This window comes from Corvus brachyrhynchos, unplaced genomic scaffold (genome assembly GCF_000691975.1).
Source record: "Corvus brachyrhynchos isolate BGI_N302 unplaced genomic scaffold, ASM69197v1 scaffold97, whole genome shotgun sequence".
NCBI classification, from domain to species: Eukaryota; Metazoa; Chordata; class Aves; order Passeriformes; family Corvidae; genus Corvus; species Corvus brachyrhynchos.
Window position 1 is genome coordinate 5,458,833 of NW_008239758.1, and position 19,228 is coordinate 5,478,060.

The 19,228-nt window shown below is 46.7% G+C and overlaps 1 protein-coding gene across 1 annotated transcript in view; it reads right to left on the reverse strand.

Moving 5' to 3' along the window:
• The window catches only part of ACAN (aggrecan), a 48,164-nt gene extending 29,250 nt beyond the window's left edge, over positions 1 to 18,914 (reverse strand). The window contains 1 exon segment of the mRNA XM_017742709.1: positions 18,455 to 18,914. The gene's annotated coding sequence lies outside the window, so the exon portion shown is untranslated.
• Between the last annotated feature and the right edge of the window lie 314 nt (positions 18,915 to 19,228).

Below are 19,228 nucleotides of genomic sequence, written 5' to 3' on the forward strand. Positions count from 1 at the left end.
GGAGATGGATCACTGAAACTGGTACCAAACGAAGTGATGCAGTTTCTGTCAGGGTGGGTCCTGCAGGGCAGAAGGGATCTGGGTAGAGGACACTCTCCTAACCACTAGTAGTAGCATTAAATAAAAGCTCTTACTTCTCCAGGCTGCTTAGATGAGGTGCCTTTCACCAACTTGTATTTTGCCAGAATTCAAGTAAGCTGAATAGCCCTGAGTGTCATGAGATTAACTCAGCCAAGAGAGGCAGGCAGCTTTAGACCTGGATTGCCTACTAAAGGATAGAAACACCCTAGAGCATGGAGGCAGAGATGTTTAACTATAACAGGAGTTGGCTGGCTGAAAAGACTTATAGAGTCTGTGGCTACAGCAAACTGGTATTGTTCTGAGTTGATATTTCTGTGTACATTGGCAGTGGACAGGAGGAGAACAGGTTCATCTGTCCATCAGGCAGACATCAAAGAACAGAATGCTCTGAATGGAAGAAATCTCCTTTGTTCCAAAGTCAAGACAAGCCCATGCACTCTTAGTCTTATTCAAGCTTTATGCTGATCTTCCACAAGAAAAACAGCCTCATATGACAACAGCCGGGACCAGCAGTATCTTTTCAGTTTGGTTTAGCTATGGAGGAAAAAACCCAACCTCTTCTTATCCCACAGAAGCCCAGAGGAAATGGATTTTCCTTGTGAGCAGTGGTTAACAAATCAGAATAACGATGTTTTGGGTGTATTCTGCGAAAGTGTTGAGTCCCTGCCAGTAAGAAACCCAACCTACTCCTCAGGGTGCTGTTTGCAATGTTGATCTTCATTTTTCATTCCCCTGAAGCATGCCAAAGAGATCCAGCCCTGAGTCTGCACGGAGCTCTGGTTGGGATTCACTGTGCTGGGAATGCCTTTGATTAATGTCCCGGTGTTACAGCAGTGGTTCCATGCTGCAATACTTCTACTCTGTGCTGTCTCTACTGGGATGTCCAGGCACATGCTAATGAGTAAACAGCTGCTTGAAGAAGCAGTTTTGGAAGCAAGTGAGTAAAGAGGGAGGTCTGTGTGAGCAGATTGCATGGATGATGGAGACCTGGTCTGTCTGGACAAGGGAACTGCGGAGGTTGGTCCTGTCATTCTAAAGCAACACCTAAAAAGACTGTCGGGGCAGAGGAGGGTGACTAGCTCAAGCTGGATGCTGTCTCTTACAGAGGAGTAGGTTCAGACTGAGTGGGCTGTGCCCAAGGAGCAGGAAGGTGCAGTTCAGCGTGTGGGAGCATCAATGCATGCATGCTGAGATGGGGTCTGGCACAGAGGAAAAGTGCTCAGGGGTGAGTGACTGAGCTGCACAACTGAGTAAAGGCACAGTACAGTCTGGAGCAGGCTAAGCAGTGGCAGGAGCATCCCCTGCTCAGGATCTTAGTGACTGGCCTCCAGCTGTAGCTGAATGGCTACGGAGAGAGCTGGACCTTGGAAATGCACTGGGAATACAGTCAGTGCCCCTACCATGTGTGTCATAAATAACACAGGCCTCTGCACATAACCTCCTTTGACTGCTTTGAAAATCATAGTGGTATTCTGGCTGCTGGAAAAAGGGGAGCTCCTGAATGCACAGGAACTACCAGATCACTGCTGGCAAACTCGAATTCAGTTCCAGAGTCCCTCTCTTCTGGCAGAAGAAGTCACCCTGAGGAGAAGTTGTTCCTCACACACTTTGGTGGAGCTGAAAAGAGAGGTTTGTCCAGGCTCTAGCAGGGAGCACTGCAAGGGGGTAATTCTTGCAGCACAGAGCCCTCCAGACAGGCAGCAATGGTCACACTATGCTTTCTGCCAGGTCCATGCTACAAAAACACCTCCTATCCCTGCAGACTGCTTTCCTGAGAAACTCCATTTGCACTTTCTGGGAGAGCAGCTGGAGCAGGCAGATTTTGTGGTGAGAAGAGAGAAGGAGGCAGGGCAAGTTACACAAGGTCACGGCTGTGCCTCTGCATCAGGATGACTGTCCCTGTGTGGGGTACAGAGCAGTCTGGAGGAACAAGAATCCAACCAAACTGCCACAAAAATTCTGGACATCCTACCATCTCTAACCAGTGCCCAAGACAGCAACAAGGTCCTCTCCAATTCAGCCTGGGCCAGGAAGAATTCAGGAAAAAACTCCTGCCTTTCGGAAAAGGACAGGGTTGGGAACTGCTGGTAGGCTCAGGAGCTCCCCACCCTGGAGAACAACTGTCCCTGTCACTGAAGTTTATTGCCACTCTATTTTACTCCTAAGACCGTGCTTCTGCATCAGGTTGTGTGCAGTGTCCTCAACTGGCTGCATATAAATATGTTTATTTGAGAATCTAAGTGTGTGTGGAGGGAAGCGTGTACCTATGTGCAGACAGGTTTAATCCCTTGCTCTTCCAACCACATCCCCAGCTTTTCAAAGGGCTGGAGAATGTGGAGAGAGCAAGAAAAGGAAAAGTCACTGGAGTGGAAGCTCAACAAAGTACCTACACAGTCAGACTGTACAGTGGAAAATAGCCAGATGGCCTGTTTGCAGCACAGCTGAAGACGTTTGCTTGCTGCAAAGCATTTTCTGTTCTAGTCTATTTTAATTGAGTCCCATTTGCAGTTTTTCCTCCTGTGGCCTTTGCTTGCTCCAGACCATGTCAATCGCCCTTGTTGCAATAGTTGCCCTCTTTTCCTTTTTTTTTTTTTTTAGTAGGGGCAGATGGATCATTTCAAGCTTTCCTCTCTCTCAGTTTTGGAAAGCCTTTAGCGCACTTGCATTTTCCTTCTGGCAGCTAATAAAATGTCACTCATTACCTCGAAGATATGCCTGGACATAAGCGCATGTCCAAAGACAATATTTCCTCTAAAATTATGAATATAAAGAGGCTCCTGAGCAAGCAGCTCTGTTTATTTAGCCTTGGATTCTCTTTCTTCAACTGGTTTTCCATCCCCGGTTTATTCCCCACCAGGGAACGGACCTGAGTTTCTCTAGGATGTGTGGTCACCTCCATCCAGCCTTTTCTCAGCATTATTATTTTCAGGTACCAGCACTTGGGACCAGGGGTTTGATGAGGTCTGAGGAGACCCCATGACCCAGCAGGGACATCAGGAGAGCACATCCTATGCCCTTGTAGGCTTCGGTGAAACGGTGGTTTCTCCTCTCCTCTGTAAAACTACAGACTGTTCCTCTGTGATCTCTACAAACAAACACTTTATTGTCCCTCTGTGTGTTCCCAGCCTCTCTGCTGGACTCAGGGTTTTTCAGTTAAAAACCTCAGCCAGGTCCAGGAAATGGGAGGGAAGGAAGGAGGGGGGAGGGGAGGGAGTGAGGGAGGTGGGAAAAACCGGTTTTATTTCTTCTTCTTCTTCTCTTTTTAAATAAGGCAAACTTTGGAACAGAAATATGGCAGTAAATGCGCTCCTGTGATTTTTCATGTTTTTTCAGCTGCAAAGAAAATAGGAGAAATATTCCATTCTGTCTGGCTTCCTAACCATTCTGTGAGTAAGACCTTTATGTGCAGAGCAGCTTGGATGCTTGGGTGCTTCGTTTCTGAAACCATCCCTGCAACAATAACCTCTTTTTGTTTTCCCCCAATCAGAAAGACACATGGCAGCAACTGCTCAGATATTTTGTCATCGAGGGATGTGGTCCTGGCAGCCCTGCAGCACTGGCTGCCTGGATTGCTGCAGGGGATGGCAAACTGGTGGCACTGAGGCACTTTTAGTGCATAAGGCACAAAACAGAGCATTTATTGAAGATTAGGGATAATGGGAGGTTTCACCTCAAGCCTCAGCTGGCTCCCGTCCTCAAGCACCCATTGCCACTGCAGGTATGGCCATGGTCAGACAGCTCTGTTGATGCACCCTGGTGATGGTACCAGGGTGCCTTTAGCCATGACATGAGCTCCAGAACTCCTCTCTGTCCTCCGGCACAGAGACCCAAAGATGGTGCTATGCTCTATCCTTTTCAGTGTCTTTATGACTTCTCTTCCAATAAAACAGTTGCAGTCTGTTATAGTCTGACTGTTTATCTGATTTTAGTGTACACACACTACAGGAAAAGCCAAAATGCTCAAGGTTGCATGCTGCTCATGCTTTCAAAGAGCAGGATGCCAGAGGAAATCTTAGCAAAACTAAACAATCCTGTGCTAGGTTCAGTTAGTGATCCAAGCTCAGACAGATGGTCTGGAACAAAACTCCGACTGAACACAAAAGTCTCCCAAGCATTTATCTCTTTTCTGATATCTGCCACAGAGCAGCTCTCATCTTCCCCTGATTTCCATTGGTTTTTCATTATATCTCCACTGATTTCAGCAACAAGTTAAACTCACAGGCTCCAGGACAGCAGAAGCCCAAACCACCAGCTGTTCCAAAACTAGCCCTCTTGCAGGAAAACCAGAATTGTCTGCCACTAGCAACACCCACCACGGTAATTTTTCTATCCTTCAAGGATAGAGAAGTGGCAAAATACCCACTATGGCAAGCAGATGACAGCTGGAGCCTTTCAGGCAAGGTGTGGGATCAGCACCAAGCCCTGGGCTGCCATGGCTCCAAGTGTCTGCTTGATATGGAAAGCCAGAGCTACGCTCAAACAGGCACTGGAGCCTCTGAATTCAAGGGAACAATGAGCCTTTGAGTCTGGTAGAAGCTCACACTCAAAACCCTCTCCAGCCCAAGAGGAGGAACAGAAACTTCTAAAGAGCAGTTAATCTCCTTATAAAATAGATGTCTCAGCTGAGATCCTTTAAAGAGGGGTTCAGCCTTTTCTGTCAGCAAGCAAGGGAGCCTGGAGCACTGTTAGACATCTAATTTTTAGGGATTGGTGGGTGTTTATGCACTTCATAAAGTCTCCTTATATCCTGTACGCTTTTTATCTGGAGCTGCTGTCAGCCTTAAGTGAAACTCCCCCGAAAGACACAAGAAGCAAAACCAGCACAACACAAAAGAAGAGAAACCAGGACCTCCTTGGATGTGAGGTGTGAAGATGGCAGCTTGGGCCATGATCCAAGGAAGTCAGTAGCAAGTCCTTCAACTGACAACTTTTTCCATCCAAATGCACTGGCTCAGTATAAACCCCATGAAAACCACAAAAGCTGTTGTTTCTGTGCACCTAGGATCCGAGCTACTAAAGCCCAGTAGGGAGGAGGAGGAAGAAAAGATTGAGGGAGCTAGAAAACCCTCTGAGAGAGCTTGTGTAGGACAGATAAAGCTCATCTGAGTGGCAGCATCCACTTGTCCCCACCACAGGATGTCCTATTGCTCTGCTGGAGCATGTGGATGATGAACAGGCTGCACTGGAGATTTTCCCTTGTGCAGAATTTGACTTCTCACTTGTTTCAGGAGAAGGCTGAAGCCTCATTTATGCAAAGCTGTAGCCTTAACAATAAGAAATCATCCCTCTCTGGCTGCAGAACGAGGTGTGAATGTGACTGCAGAACAGCAAATCTCTGCAGCGCTTCTACGCTGGCAGAAGACTCCAAAGAACCATGGAATGGCTTGGGTTGGAAGAGACCTTAAAGAATTCATGGACAACCCTTCTGGTCTGACCCAGCTCAGCCCTTCAGAAGGATGGCTTTCCAGAAAGCAATAAAGTGTTTGAAACCATGTTTTATTACAGAATCTGTAGGCATGGAGACATAAATCTTCACAGACTCTGCTCATTACTGCCCAGATCAGATAACTGTCAATGCTCTGCTACCCAACATCACCTTGAATGCAACATATGTGCTCCCAAGAAATGCCATGAGGAAGTTCACTTAACAGGGCACTGGGTGGCACTGGAAGAGACATTGCAAAACTGTTTCCTGCCAGCTTCACAATGATCCTTCCAGACAGGCAGAAGACATCACTCTAGCTTGGAATGGCAACAACCTCAGGAGACTCAAGGTGAGAGCCACAGGACCATGTGCATGGCTGTAGGGTCTCTGTAATGACCACACCGTGGGTCACACTAATGGTGTGCTGTGACCACGTGGCCCCATTGCAATAATGTCCCTTCATGGGAATGGGCACCTCTCACAAGATACAAAACTGCAGAAACCTCTTGCTAAGGACACTTTCTACTGATGTGCTCCACACATCAGACTCCACCACGATCTTTGGTGAGGCTGTCCCTACTGGGAATGCACACAGCTGGTGATATTAAACCTCCTTATAGTGTCACATCTTGGACACAAAAGAGCTGGGTGAGCAATCATATCCTATCTGGGCCTTGCCATAGAGAGTACAGCATGCTGCTGGTGCTTAGTAGCAGTAAAAGCAACCTTTCATCCAGCTTGGAGGAAGAGCTTCCAGCTTCATCACAGTCTCAGTATCTGCCTCTTTTTGCTCCCCATTTTCTCTTTCCAAAGTTGGCACCTGAAAGTTTTCTCTGCATTAATTCCAGACATTGTGTAAACAGTGTGCTTAGATTTCCTTAAATGAGGCCGTTTCAGCCCCAGCTTTCCTCCCAAGTAGATTTCCTGTCTCATAAATTCAAGACATGAACAGTTTAGTTTTGCTAGGAAGGTGGAATCTCAAACTGATCCTCCCTTCGGGATGACCTGGAAGACAAAAGGACAAATGGCATGGCAGAGGGCCTGAGGTTTTCTGGTCACTGGCTGAAAGAGGGGAGCCATCCTGCCACGTGCTGTTCAGGAGGTAGTGCCAGTGGTCCAAGAGACTGTTACTATTTGCCATAAATAATCTGCAAGTTTTGAAATCTACCAATTTCTTGGCATATTTTTTTTCTTCATAACTCCAGAAGATGGAGAACAATCTTTTCTTACTGAGCAGATCACTGGCATTTTCATTGGAGAAGCAAGGGATTACTGTTTTCTCACATATCCAGATCCTCAAAATATTTGTGACTCCTTAGAAAGACACATGCATATCAAGTGTTCACAGACATTCTTTGTGCAAGGCAAGCAGAGGAAGTCCTAGAAGAAAAAGAGCTTTTCCTCTCAGCTGCTACTCTCTGGGACTTCAGATAATTCCTCTGGCAGCAACATGAACCCCCAACCACAATGCAAGTGTGGGTTTTGCTACTGCTGCTGAAGGATCTCACACACTCTGGTGTCAGAAGAAGGGTCTTTACCAGAGCATTTGGGTGGGTTTTCACCAAAGCCGTCTCTTGTCTGGGAATGACATGATCACCCTCAGTTCCGAAGGCATTGGGCTCGCTTTGCCTTCCAGCTTATGGAGAGGGCACACAGTACAAAGGGACCACAAGCTTCACATTCGGACTATAAATGAGGGTTTTGCTGCTTTGGCTGTGTTGAACAAGACTCTCCTACTTCTCCATTTCCTCTGCCAGCAAACTTCTGACAACTAAATTGAGCACAAAACAGCCATGCCAGCTTGTACTTCTCTAGGAGGTTGAATGGTACAGGAAGGATTAAGGAAGAGAAGCAGCTTTTCACTCCCATCTCTGGTTCTAGGAAAACTTAATCAATGGCTGGGCATTGCACCCCCGAAACTGCCTCCTGCATGACAGCAGGAGAATGGTTCACTGTCTCCTCTCATTTCCTCCTTGAGCAGCTCTCCCAGACCACTTTGTCCCCCTCTTGACAGCTTTAGCAGTGGTGAATGATTTTGTGGACCATGGACAAAGCCCTCCCTCTTGGTCCCTTCCAGGGACAGAGCCAAGCAACTGGCAGGTGCTGAGCAGGGGCAGTGCCCAGGGCTGCTGTCTGGCTGTACAAACCAGGGGCTTTCCTGTAAGTGTGTGGATGGCTTAAAGCCCTGTTGAAAACTCACCAGATAATCTCTTCTTTCATGTTTTCCCTCTATATTCATCCCCAGACACTCCCCCAGCCATTGCCATCTCAGGGCACCTGGTAGTCATAGAGTCACAGAATGGTTTTTGATGGGACGTTAAAGATCATCCAGTGCCAACCCCCTCTGCTGTGGACAGGGACACCTTTCACTAGACCAGATTGCTCAAGGCCCTGTTCAACCTGGCCTTGAACCCTCCCAGTGATAGGGCATCCACAGCTTCTCTGGGCAACCTGTACTGGTGTCTCATCACCCTCACAGGAAAGAACTTCTTCTTAATATCTAATCTAAACTGCCCTCTGTCAGCTTGGGTCCATTCCCTCTTGTTCTGTCACTACATGTTCCTGTCCCAAGTTCCTCTCCAGCTCTGTTGCAGCCCATTTATGTACTGGAACATGCTCTAAGCTCTCCCTGGAGCCTTCTCCAGGCTGAACAATCCCAGCTCTCCCAGCCAGTCTCTAAAGAAGAAGTGCTCCAGACCTCTGAGCATCCTCATGGCACAGCATCCCTGCACAGTTCCTTCCTTTTTTTGTGTGCTCAGACTGTTCCTGCAGGAGACCCTTCTGGTGTGCAGTGCTCTCTTCACTCTTAACTAAGGCACACACTGTGTGTTTAACTTAATTTAACTAGCTCAGTCTATAAGTTCTCTGTTTAATTTAGTACTGCTCTGTTCTTTTGGGGCATAGAGTGCAGTCAACTGTCCTGTCCTGCACCAGTTATTCATTCCAAGGGGATTTCACTGTGCAGAGAACACTGAGGGATGCTCAGCTCTCCAAGCTAGGGGCACTTCCATTGGGCACAGACACTCCTCCACTGCTCCTATGCCCTTGTCAGGTCACTTTGTCCAAACAGTAATTCCTGCCTTTGGTTCAGACTGTCCTTTTCTTCTTGGGAAGAAACCAACAGGGACTCCAGGCAGAAAATAAATCTCTCTCTTGTGTTTTTCTACTATAGTGGTGCTTTAGAACCAAGCCAAATTGTACAGCAGAGAACAAAACATGACAAGAAAGAAGATAACGACAAAATAGTTCACAGCCAAACGAGCTTGTTTTGGGGCTGCCACAGAGAAGGACCATCCATCAGAGACCTCAAAAGCTTTAAGTCCTGTTTTATGAGACTGGCAGGGAGCTAGAAAGAAAGGAGCAAGGTGATGGAAAAGATGCCTAAGAAATTGTCCTTTCTCAGCCTCTGACCCCCGCCCCCCCTGCAGTGGATGTTGTTCTCTGGGTGATGTATTCATCCACCCAGGAGGAAAGGTAATGGGACTCCTCATCATAAGAGAGAGAATAAGTGGCAGAAGAGCTTCAATTCCTTGTCTTGAGATTTCCATCGTGGCTCAGGACAAAACTTCCCCAAGAAAACCCTTCAAATAAACACTTCCTGAAAAAAGCAACAAAGGTAAAAGGATAAATTTTTAGTTATATAGGACCCATTGTTCAGTCCAAAACTCAATCACAGCCTTTTCCTTTTTTTTTCCAAAAGAGGTCTCAGTGTCTTCTTGAAACTCTGCCCACACTGAAAGGTCTGATCCCTTCAAACACATGGAGAAACTACCCTAAAGAACAGAGACACTGCACTGGAAATACAGCCAAACTCTGTGACCTGAAGGTATATTTTGTATATAGAGATCCTTTTCTCTACATACACGTGATTTTATAAATGGGCTTAGGTACGGTATAACTTAGGAGAAAACTGTGTGGATGTGACATTGGAAGGGGGAGCAAGAGGAAGACAATTACCCTCTCCAAAATGGGTTTCAGTCTACGGTCAATAATATCAATAATCCTTTAATTACAGCTCAGATCTGAGGACTCCACTGAATTACCCCAGCACAAGCAGAAGACAATCTCCGCCTTAGAGATCTTGGAATCCAGAAAGTGTGCTGCTGGCCAAGCCTAGAGAGCACAAATGTGAATTTGGGGAGACCATGGGAATCCTGAATAAAAGCAAGGTTCTTACATGAAATATAAAATTATTCTGTGAGGTGCAGACTGTGAAGGGAAAGAAATGTAACCTTAACACAAGCCACAGACATTTGAAGAGCTGCTGCCATTGAGCCAAAATCTGCAGTTTGCTAAGCAAAGTCCATTTGTCATACATTCAAAAAGAGAAAGTGAGGTATGGAGGAAACCCAAACAGCAATTAGATGGGAAAAACAAGTTTTCTGAGAGGTAAATAAATTCCTGTGTGTGAGATGTGGTTGAGGGAGAGCGGTGAAACGTTGTCCAGTGTTTGGTGAAGTATTCTGTAAGGGCAGAAGAAAATGTTGCTTTTCCAGAGATATGTGGGACACCTTAAAACCAACAGTGCCCACATTTTGAGGAACAGAAAGGCACCAACACAGATCCCCTTGTAGGCAGAATAACTGCCTGGCAATGTGTTTAAAACCTGCAAATAGGGTCCAGCATTGATGGAGGAGATGTGGGCTTTAAACTGGATCCTGGAGCATGTTATGCTGGTATTTTGACTCAAATATGCAACAATACAAAGAGAAACTGGATAAAAGTAAAATTCATTTTATAGTATTAGCATAAAAGACCAATTCAAATGCAAGTAATAATTACGATTTATTTTAACCTATCCTGTCATTCTCCCAGTAAGATGGGCAGGTAAATTATCTGGTGGCCAGATCCAGTTACCACTGGAATCAGTAGTAAAGACGCCATTTAACTCTGAGGCTGGGAACATTAATCCCAAATTCTTCTATTAAAACCTAGTCTAGACAGGTAACTGCTTGCAAGTCCTGAAAAGACAGCAGGGAGAGCCCTCAAAAGGATGTCTAAATCCCCACAAGTTAGCACAGAGCACTCTGCTTTCAGACAGAAGAAGAAGTGATTCCTTAAGACAATACAGAGAGGAAAATCCTCTATGGATTTTACACACAGTGTGAGAACTGGATCAAATCATACATAACATTTGGGCACTGTCACAGAGCAGCCTGCAGGTCATGGAAATTCCACAGCTGCAACTGAAGAGCCATCACAGCATTAGTGGACACTGAGGCACCACTGAAATAAACCACACAACAGGAGAGATGTTCAGGAAAACAGCAAAATGTTCAAACCAAAAATATTCTCTAACACCCAGGATGAGCATTCCCGCAAACACAGTTGCATGAGTCATGCTTTAAGTGAATGATTTTTAATGAAAGTATAATGGGAAGGTGAGGGGCTACACTGATACTCATTTTGGCCCTTAAAGTTTGGTCCATACAGACTCCAGCCTTGTCCAGCCAATATCTGGAGTCTCTCGAGCCTCCTGTGGGCGCTGGGGTGTGCAAAATCCATGCTGGACATCCTCTCCCCTTAGGCTGTGAGCTCTGTGCTTGCTCTCTGCACAGCTCAGTGAATCTCCTTCTCACCATAAGGATGTTGCAAAAGGGAATGAAAGCTAAAAGCAAGTATTTTGGAGAGCAAGAGACACCAGACCCACTGGTCATTAACAAATTTAACAGATTGCTTCTAAACTGAGCTTTCAAGGATCTTGAGTTCAAGTTTTGACACTATAGCAAAGGGTACAGTGGTCTCTGGTGAGATGCTGTGAGATTTCTGGGCATGTCAAAATTGTGCAGTAAAACTCTGATGGTCTGACAAACTGTGCACAATATTTCAGAATTTAGAGATGCAAATGGATGAGCAAGGCACATAATGGAATTTGCAGAATTGCTTTTCTCTGTCTTTGGGTACTCTGCTGTAAAACTGGTTTTGAATCCCTAAAGCAACTTCGGGAAAAGGACTAATTTTATAAGGGAGATAAATCCAATCAGCTATCTGAGCATCTAATGACCCTCGTACCCAACCAGTTTAGCAATATTATTGTTTAATTATACCCAACAGCACAGAAGAGAGACACATCTCTGATGGGTGAGGAACTGCATGCAGATTTACAGAAAACCAGTCAGCTGCACTTGAAGTTACAGAACAGAAAACAATCCAGTTGGAGAATAGAAGAAACTGGAAATGAACTGTGCCAGGGTTGAAGAGAAGGTGCCAACCAATGTATTTGTCTTCACTTTTGCCAGTACACACAATGGAGAAATGAGTAAAGTTTCAGTGTTAATCTGAGACTGCAGTGTGAGAAAGTTTCCATTTCAAGCATAAAAACCCCAACCTTCTTGTTTTTTTCCGCTAGACTATGATCCTGAAGTTGCCAAAATACCCTTTCTCCACCATTTCCTGAACAGATGAGGTGCCATGGTAGATGGAGGAGGAGTGTAGAACCTTAGCATCCAGGAAAGAAAGGGCTGAGCACAACATTTATAAAGCACATGTGTTTATGTCAGTTTCGTGTGCTTATTCAAGTAGGAAGCCAATGGCAATTGTATGCAAATGACCAAAACAAGAGCAGAAGTGAGGTATCCTGTGAGGATTTAAAATCTGGAAAAGGGCAGTGTGATATTCAGCAGAGGCCAGCTCACTCGAGAGCTTATTTCTCAGGAAGGCTTTGTAGCCCACACTGAACTTGAAGCTGTATTTCTCAGAGGGATGATGGTGCCTGGGCAAGATAATTCAGATATGCTGCCAGTGCCAGTGAAAGCTGGAAGCACAGCATTGAAGGTGAACTGAAATGAAGATCTTGGTTGACTCTGAGTTCGTCATGTCTGTAACCCACGTGCCTACCTGGATTTGGCAAAAGAATGGCCAAAATGGCCCAAAACATATTCATATGCTGATGGGTACAAAGGAAGGTGCACGTGCCTATCGCTGTGCTGATAGGGGAATGATTTTGCAGATGAAATGGATGCAGCACTGCAGAGGGGATCAAGGGCATGCTGGGGTTGGTCTGGAGCATTTCAAAGTGCTGGACAGATTCAGAGCTGAACCATAAGAGCAATGAAGACCCTTCTGTCCTTTGCTGAACACATCTCAACATTACTGGTGGTGCTGAATCCTTTCCATGGCTCCTGTAACAGGCAGGAAGCCACACGACAGGACTGGCAAGTGATATCTGCTCTAAGTAGCCTCAAGAGCTTTTTTCAGGAGACATGCTGCAGGAAATCTGGGAATTATGAAGGCACAAGGATTTTGCCCTGAGTCTGGAAAAATGGCTCCTGGTCTTGAAGGATGCAAGGAAGGGTCACAATCCCACGGGCTAGCTGGCTAAACAAAGGGCTGATCCCTTTTCCTGCTGGCACACAGTGATGATTGCACGGTAGCATTAGCTCTGTGGCCACTGACCACCCTGTTTTTTGAGAGAAGGCCCAAGTATCAGCGGTGAAGGGCTAAGCTGGGAGCCCAGTGTCCCTCTCTGCACAGTGCTGGTGTAGTAGGCAGTATTAGCAGAGTAAGAACCCTGCAGCCTGATGGGATCACTTACATATCAATTACCACGAGGCAGCAGGGTATTATTTATACAATAAGTGCTATACAAAACAGCAGGGCAATATTTAGAGGGCAAATACTGTGGACAGGAAAGCTGCAATTTGTTCTGCAGCAGCCGGATGTTCTGTGCACTCCAAAGTGCCAGGCAGGATGAGGGTGATGCTTACATGCCAACTCCTGTAGGAGGACAGGTTATTATTTAAACCCCAGCCAAATAGCAGCAGCGGCAGTAACTGCATGGTGTAATTTACAACAGAGGAAAAGACATCATTTGCAGACCAGCTATTACAGAATGGGAGGGTGTTTGTTGTGGTACAGCACTGAAGTATTACTTTGAAGCTGAGCACTATAGAGGTACAGGGTATTATTTATACACCCAACACCAGAGAAACTATTTTTTTGGGGTAAGTAACAGTGACAGTTAGTCATTTATATGAAAGCCATTCTGTAATTTCCAATATGTAACCTACATGATTATTTCAACCTTGAAACTGTGGTACAGATGATGTAATGTTAATTGTACTGAGATCTACAGCTGCTCTACCACAGGGCTGCTAAACTGGAATAATCTTCTGAAGTCAGTAGATTTATGCCAGCAAAACTACTGAATCTGCCCCGCCCTGTGCAAAGCCTGTGGTGCCTGGGGATTTCCAGGGGTGCTTATCCCTGACCCTGTGCAGGATCCCAGCAGGAGCTGCAGGTTTTGCTGTGGATTACAGGTTATTCAATCACCAGCACAGCGACTGCTCTCTCAGCAGAGGTGCAAATGATGGATGGGACCTCCAGCTGGGAGGGATCAGCAACATTTTCATCTGTTTATCAGCTGCTGGCCTGTGCATTTTTTTCACACACCTTTCTCATCCAGTCTGTGATCTAACCTCAGGCAGGAGATGTTCCTTGGTTATTTCCTTTTAGTTCTCCCTACAGATTTTTGTGTCCTGTCGAATTATTCCTGTTAAGTCAAACCCGTATGTCTGCAGCCACAACAAACGATTCCTTTTGTCTTTCAGTGGTTGTCTACACTACTAAATAAACAAATAATAAAGTGTTCTGCCAAGTCTTCTGCCCACTGCTAACCAAGGGCATTGGAGAAGCCAAAGACACATGGAAATTGCCAGACCAGATGAAACCAATGGTGTGTTCAGACCAGTATCCTGCCTTAGACAAGACCTATATTACCAGCTTCAGAGCAAAGTTCTCATCATCGAAAAATAGGGAGAAAATTGCTGAGGAGGAAGTTTCTTTTTAACACGAGGCATTCAGTGGTTGCCTTCTGCCTTGAAGCATGAGTATTTACATTCCATATTCTCCCACTAATGTACACTAGGTCTATTTGGCATGGCTTAATAGGCAATTTTACCCCTCAGGCCTAACCTGTGAGCACCACCCTGCCAGAAGAAATTTGCTGTCCTGATCACTTCATCCCCATGATACGAGGTGGTTGCTCCTGCAGATGCCCTTTTGTCTTGTGCCACTTGATACAGCCCCTGTTGAAGTGAGTCCCTTTCCTCCAGGACCTGCCCTACCCTCTGCTGGCACAGAGGAAGGCGGGGTTCAGCTCCCCCACAGCAAGGTGTGTCAGGAGATCCCTGGCTCCCAGGTGGTTCCCTGATAACACGCTGGCAACCAGGACTATCCATGTGTTCAAGGCTCATGTGGTGCCTCACTAATATCATAGCAAGCACATCTTCCAGGTCAAGCAGTCCAGACCTGCCTCTCCTGGGACATCCCATAACCCAAATTCTTCACTGCCATCACTGCTCCTTTCCATTATAAGCCCCCAAGCAATTAGGACATAGTGACAACCTGGCAGGAACTGAGCAATGAGGTAGGACTATTCACTCACCTGAGTTAATTTTGGGTCTTGCCCAAAGTTCTCCCTACTTCAACTGCTCCAATTGTCCTCTGGCTTGCTCTATAAACTGGTTTTTATGGAAAAGCCATGAGTTGCTATGCCTTGGTTGACATAAAGAACAACTACAAGGGTGAAAACCCAGAGGATTATGCTTGTCAGAGATCTCCCATTTCCCTACCTTCATCTCTTGCTCCCTTCTCTCAGCAGAACTCTTTCTGTGGCTGTCCTCCTGTCCAGCTCCCCTGCACAGCAAGGTTTCCCCTTCAGCCAGCCTCAGGCACTGGCAAAACCAGTTTCCAGAACAGAAACCCACAGGCAAAGCCAGCTTCCAAGCTACCTCCATACAGCACATACAGCAGGGAAAGGCGCCTGGTGGACCTTGCTATGTGACCACCATGCTCAAGGCACAGCATCTCCCTTATCCTTGCTTGGTCACAACAGCAGTGACACGGCTCCAGCTGCCTCCATCAACGTGCTGGAGCCTTTGGGAGAATTAGATCACTACAGCCGATGGCACAGCAGTTGGGCTTGTAAAGCAGGGGAAGGAAGTGGGAGCAAGGCGGTCCACGGGGCTGCTACTTAACACCTCAGGGCATTTCGACAGCTGAAGCACATGGAGGGTCTTGGGGTGTGCAAGTGGAATGATTCTGGTACTTCTCATCCTTCCCCCACCCTTCTGCTCTCTGGTCTGTATGGAGCAATCGTTGGGGAGGGAGAATGTCATGCGAGGGAGATGTGGAAATTTTTCTTAAAAAAGGGAAGTCCAATGAAAAGCGCACGAAGGAAAAAAAAAATCTCGGTGTGAAGCGTCTCAAAAAAGGCTGCGCGGGTAGCGCGACAAAACCCCCTGCCTATTCATCAGGCCAACAAAAAGCTTCTTTAGATTTATACTGTGAGCCCATTGAGAGGGAGGGGAGGGAGGCAGCTCACACACCGCCCTTGTGCACACAGCAGAGCCCGCAGTCCTGCCCCGCACACACAGGCTGGGCTGTTCTGCCCGCTCACAAGGAAGCTCTGAGTTTTTAAAAGTAAACTGTAAGGTTTCCGTTGTTGCACTGGGCTCAAGTACTTTTTTTTTTTTTTTTTTTTAAATATATAACAGCTCCCTCTCTTTGCTGTCCCTCTCTCTCCTGCACTCTTTACACAGCCCCGGCTGCTCTGGGCTGCTCGGCAGCCGTCGTGCGCTGGCTCCCTATATGGTCCAGACCCGCTATGAACACGGCTTTTGTTGCTGCTGCTGGGAAGCTGCCTGAGAGCGGCACACACAGCCCGGCTTGTTCCACACGTGGAGGCTGCAGAGGGCTCGGGAAGCGTGGGGGGGAAAAAAGGAGGAGGAGGAGGAGGAGGCGGAGGAGAGCAACTCGCGTTAGGTTGTCTTGTGGTAGAGCAGCCATCCCACCACTGGCAAGGGAAGGGGGAAGCAAGGAGACGGAGGCGGGTGGTGGTGGAAAAGATGCCTCAGGCAGCTAAGAAAGGTCCCGTTGATTTTAAAATGGGACCAGCTGGCTCTCCACCGGCCCACGTTGCCGACGGGTGTAAGTCAGCACGGGAAGGCAGCGAAGTCACCGGGTCTGTGCAACTTATGTTTGCAGAGGATCTGCCCCGGAGAGGGAAGAGGAGAGTAAAGACCAATAACGGAGTGGACTTTGGAGTTCCAGTGTTCCTAATCATTATGTCCATCCCTGGGTGATACCAGAGCACTGAACAACAATCTGATCTTTTTTCATTCGTTTCTGTCTTTTAAGTGATACCATCCATCCTCTTTTCCTCTAAACGTCTTAATATTCCTCACTTATTGGGGAGTATTTTATAGCAATGAGCTTGCAAAAGAGCTCAAAACCAAAGAGTTTGCTCTGATGGAATCTAAGTCTGCTGAATTTTGTTTAGTGTCCTCTTTTCCTTAGCAAGTTTTTCCCTCCACCTCTTTCACACCCTCAATTTCCTATCCTGTCGGCTCTCTTTGCCCATCCATCCTCCAGCCCCCGTGCTGCTGTCAAACCTGGCTACTGTACACGGAGGTGATTATATGAAACATTAAACAGCAGTTCAAGCGGAACAGATGGAGCTTCCCCCCAAAGACTGCTCAGGCTGCAGAAAGAGCTCAGTCTCTGTCCTGCCCAGTGATGGTGGGAGGTGATGCCTCCCCTTTTCCATTCTGACAACAACTTGAAACATCTCAGAAAGGGGCAGCGTCCCCTTTGACCTGTCAGGCAGATACAGTCCCTTCAAGCCAGCAGGAAAATATAACATCAAACAACCAAAGCAAAGAAAGAAATAGTTCAGCTTCCAATAGTGCCTTTGCAGAACTTGAAACCCCACGAAATTCAGTCCCCAAACCACTGGCCCCTCTGCCCAGCCGACATCCTTTACCAGGAGCTTGTAGATGAAAACCAAAGTAGTGAGGAATGCTAAGAAATTCCTCTCTCCCAACTATTTCGTTGTGGGATGTTTTCCCCTTTCCACATCTGGCAAAGCTATTTTAGAAACCAAGGGAAGCTTTTCAAACTGACATTTTTTGGCTAAACAACTCAAAAGGGAAAGGTTAAAATGTACTCTTTCTTCTGTGTGCAGAGCACTACTGAGCACAGGATTTAAATGAAGAGTCTTAAAGAGCAGTAAATGAGTGGAAATAAGTAACTTCTGACAGAGATTCTGACAAATAAAACCTTTTTTTGCTCGCTCTACTTCTGGAGAAGAGCTCAGCTCCCTGAAAACTATTGCTAAAAATATGCTTCATCTGTGAATGGATTCGGAAAACGGGCAGGTACTGAGGAACGCCCGGAGCAGCTCACTGGAAGTAACCCAGGGGACTCTGCCAGCCGCCAGTCCCTGACATTCTCACACAAGGGGAGAGCTGTCAAACCCTCGGGCATCTCGGTTCTTTTCACTCTTTCTGAATTTGTCAGCCCCTCCAGAGCTTAACACCCCTCCAGCTCAGGGGTCACCCTCTGCCTGCGCTGTGGCAGAGCAATGACACTGAGCAAAGCCACGACCACAGGAAACCCCGGCACTGGTTGGGACACTTGCAACAAATCAGCAGGACAGCAGCCACCATCCCCAGAGCTCGGGAACAGGATCAGACACATCACCTGAGCTCCAGCGGCAGCTGGAATCCATCACAAACACACACCCATGGGTCGGAGGGTCTGTTGGGGAGGGAGAATGGGGATAACCCTGTCTGCTCTCCCACCTCGTGGTTCTGACTGTAGGATCTCTGACTCTGTCCTTGCTTTCCCTCCCTTCCCCAAGCCAACTAACAAACTTGGCACACAGGTGTTCCCCCTGGCTATAGGTCTGCTCCCCACAACGGGTGGGATGCTGCTGAGGACCCTTTGTGCCGAGGTGAGGCACAGGCTCCCCTTCACAGCAGCGCTGCTTGCAGGAGGGAAAAGCTCTGGCTCAATCAGTTTTACAACTTTTCTCACATTTCTCTGCTGGTTGCTCACCAGGGAAACAACCAATCCACTGACTGAGAGCCTGCTTCTGTAGAGTAATTAGGAAAGTTAAAGAAAAGACACCAAAGAGAGAGAAGGGAGGAAAGTGCGATACGTTACCTTTAACAGTTCAGTGCAGTGCTTCCAGAATCTAAGTCCCATACACCTGGCAGAGAAACGAGGTCTTTTTCAGTGTTCAAGAAGTAAAGAGCTTGCCACTTCTTGCTGTTATTGTATGTCTTCTTCAAAATCTCCAGATGAATTTTCCTGCGTTTTTGTTTGTTGGTTTTTTTTTTTTTCCTTCCCCGGTTTCCCAGAAGAAATCAAAATTCCCTATGTGGTATTTCAGGTCCTTTCAGGCAGTGGCAGCAGCAGCAAGCTTGGAGAGTAAGTACTGTGTGTGAATGGCAAAAAAGAGAGAGAGGGTTTCAGACCACATTAGCTGCCACTGGCTGCAAAAGAGACCATCAAACTCCTGTCAGCCTCCTTAGATACCTCTTGAAGAGCTGGCATCTAAGTGTATTGGATCCTCCTCTGGATTTTAGAGTAAAGGTAGGCAGGCATCCAGGGGGCAGGGGGAAATAGGAGGGCTTATGGACCGAAAAGGAAGCCCAGCCTCTTGGAAAGAAGGGGAAAAAAAAAAAAAAGCAACAAACCACCAAACCAAATACCCAACCCAGAAAAGAAAAGAAAGGGGAAAAAAAAAAAAGCATTACCAAAAAAATACTGTAAATGGAGAAAGCCGAATGGGGAGTGGGGGGATTAAATTTAGCCCTCTGGTTTGGAAGCAAACTGGCTGGGGCACCACAAGTGGTTGAGAGAGAAGAAATAGTTTGTGCAATAAAAAGAGAACGTGGTTTATGCAAACTAAAATAAGATGAAGCTAATTAAGGA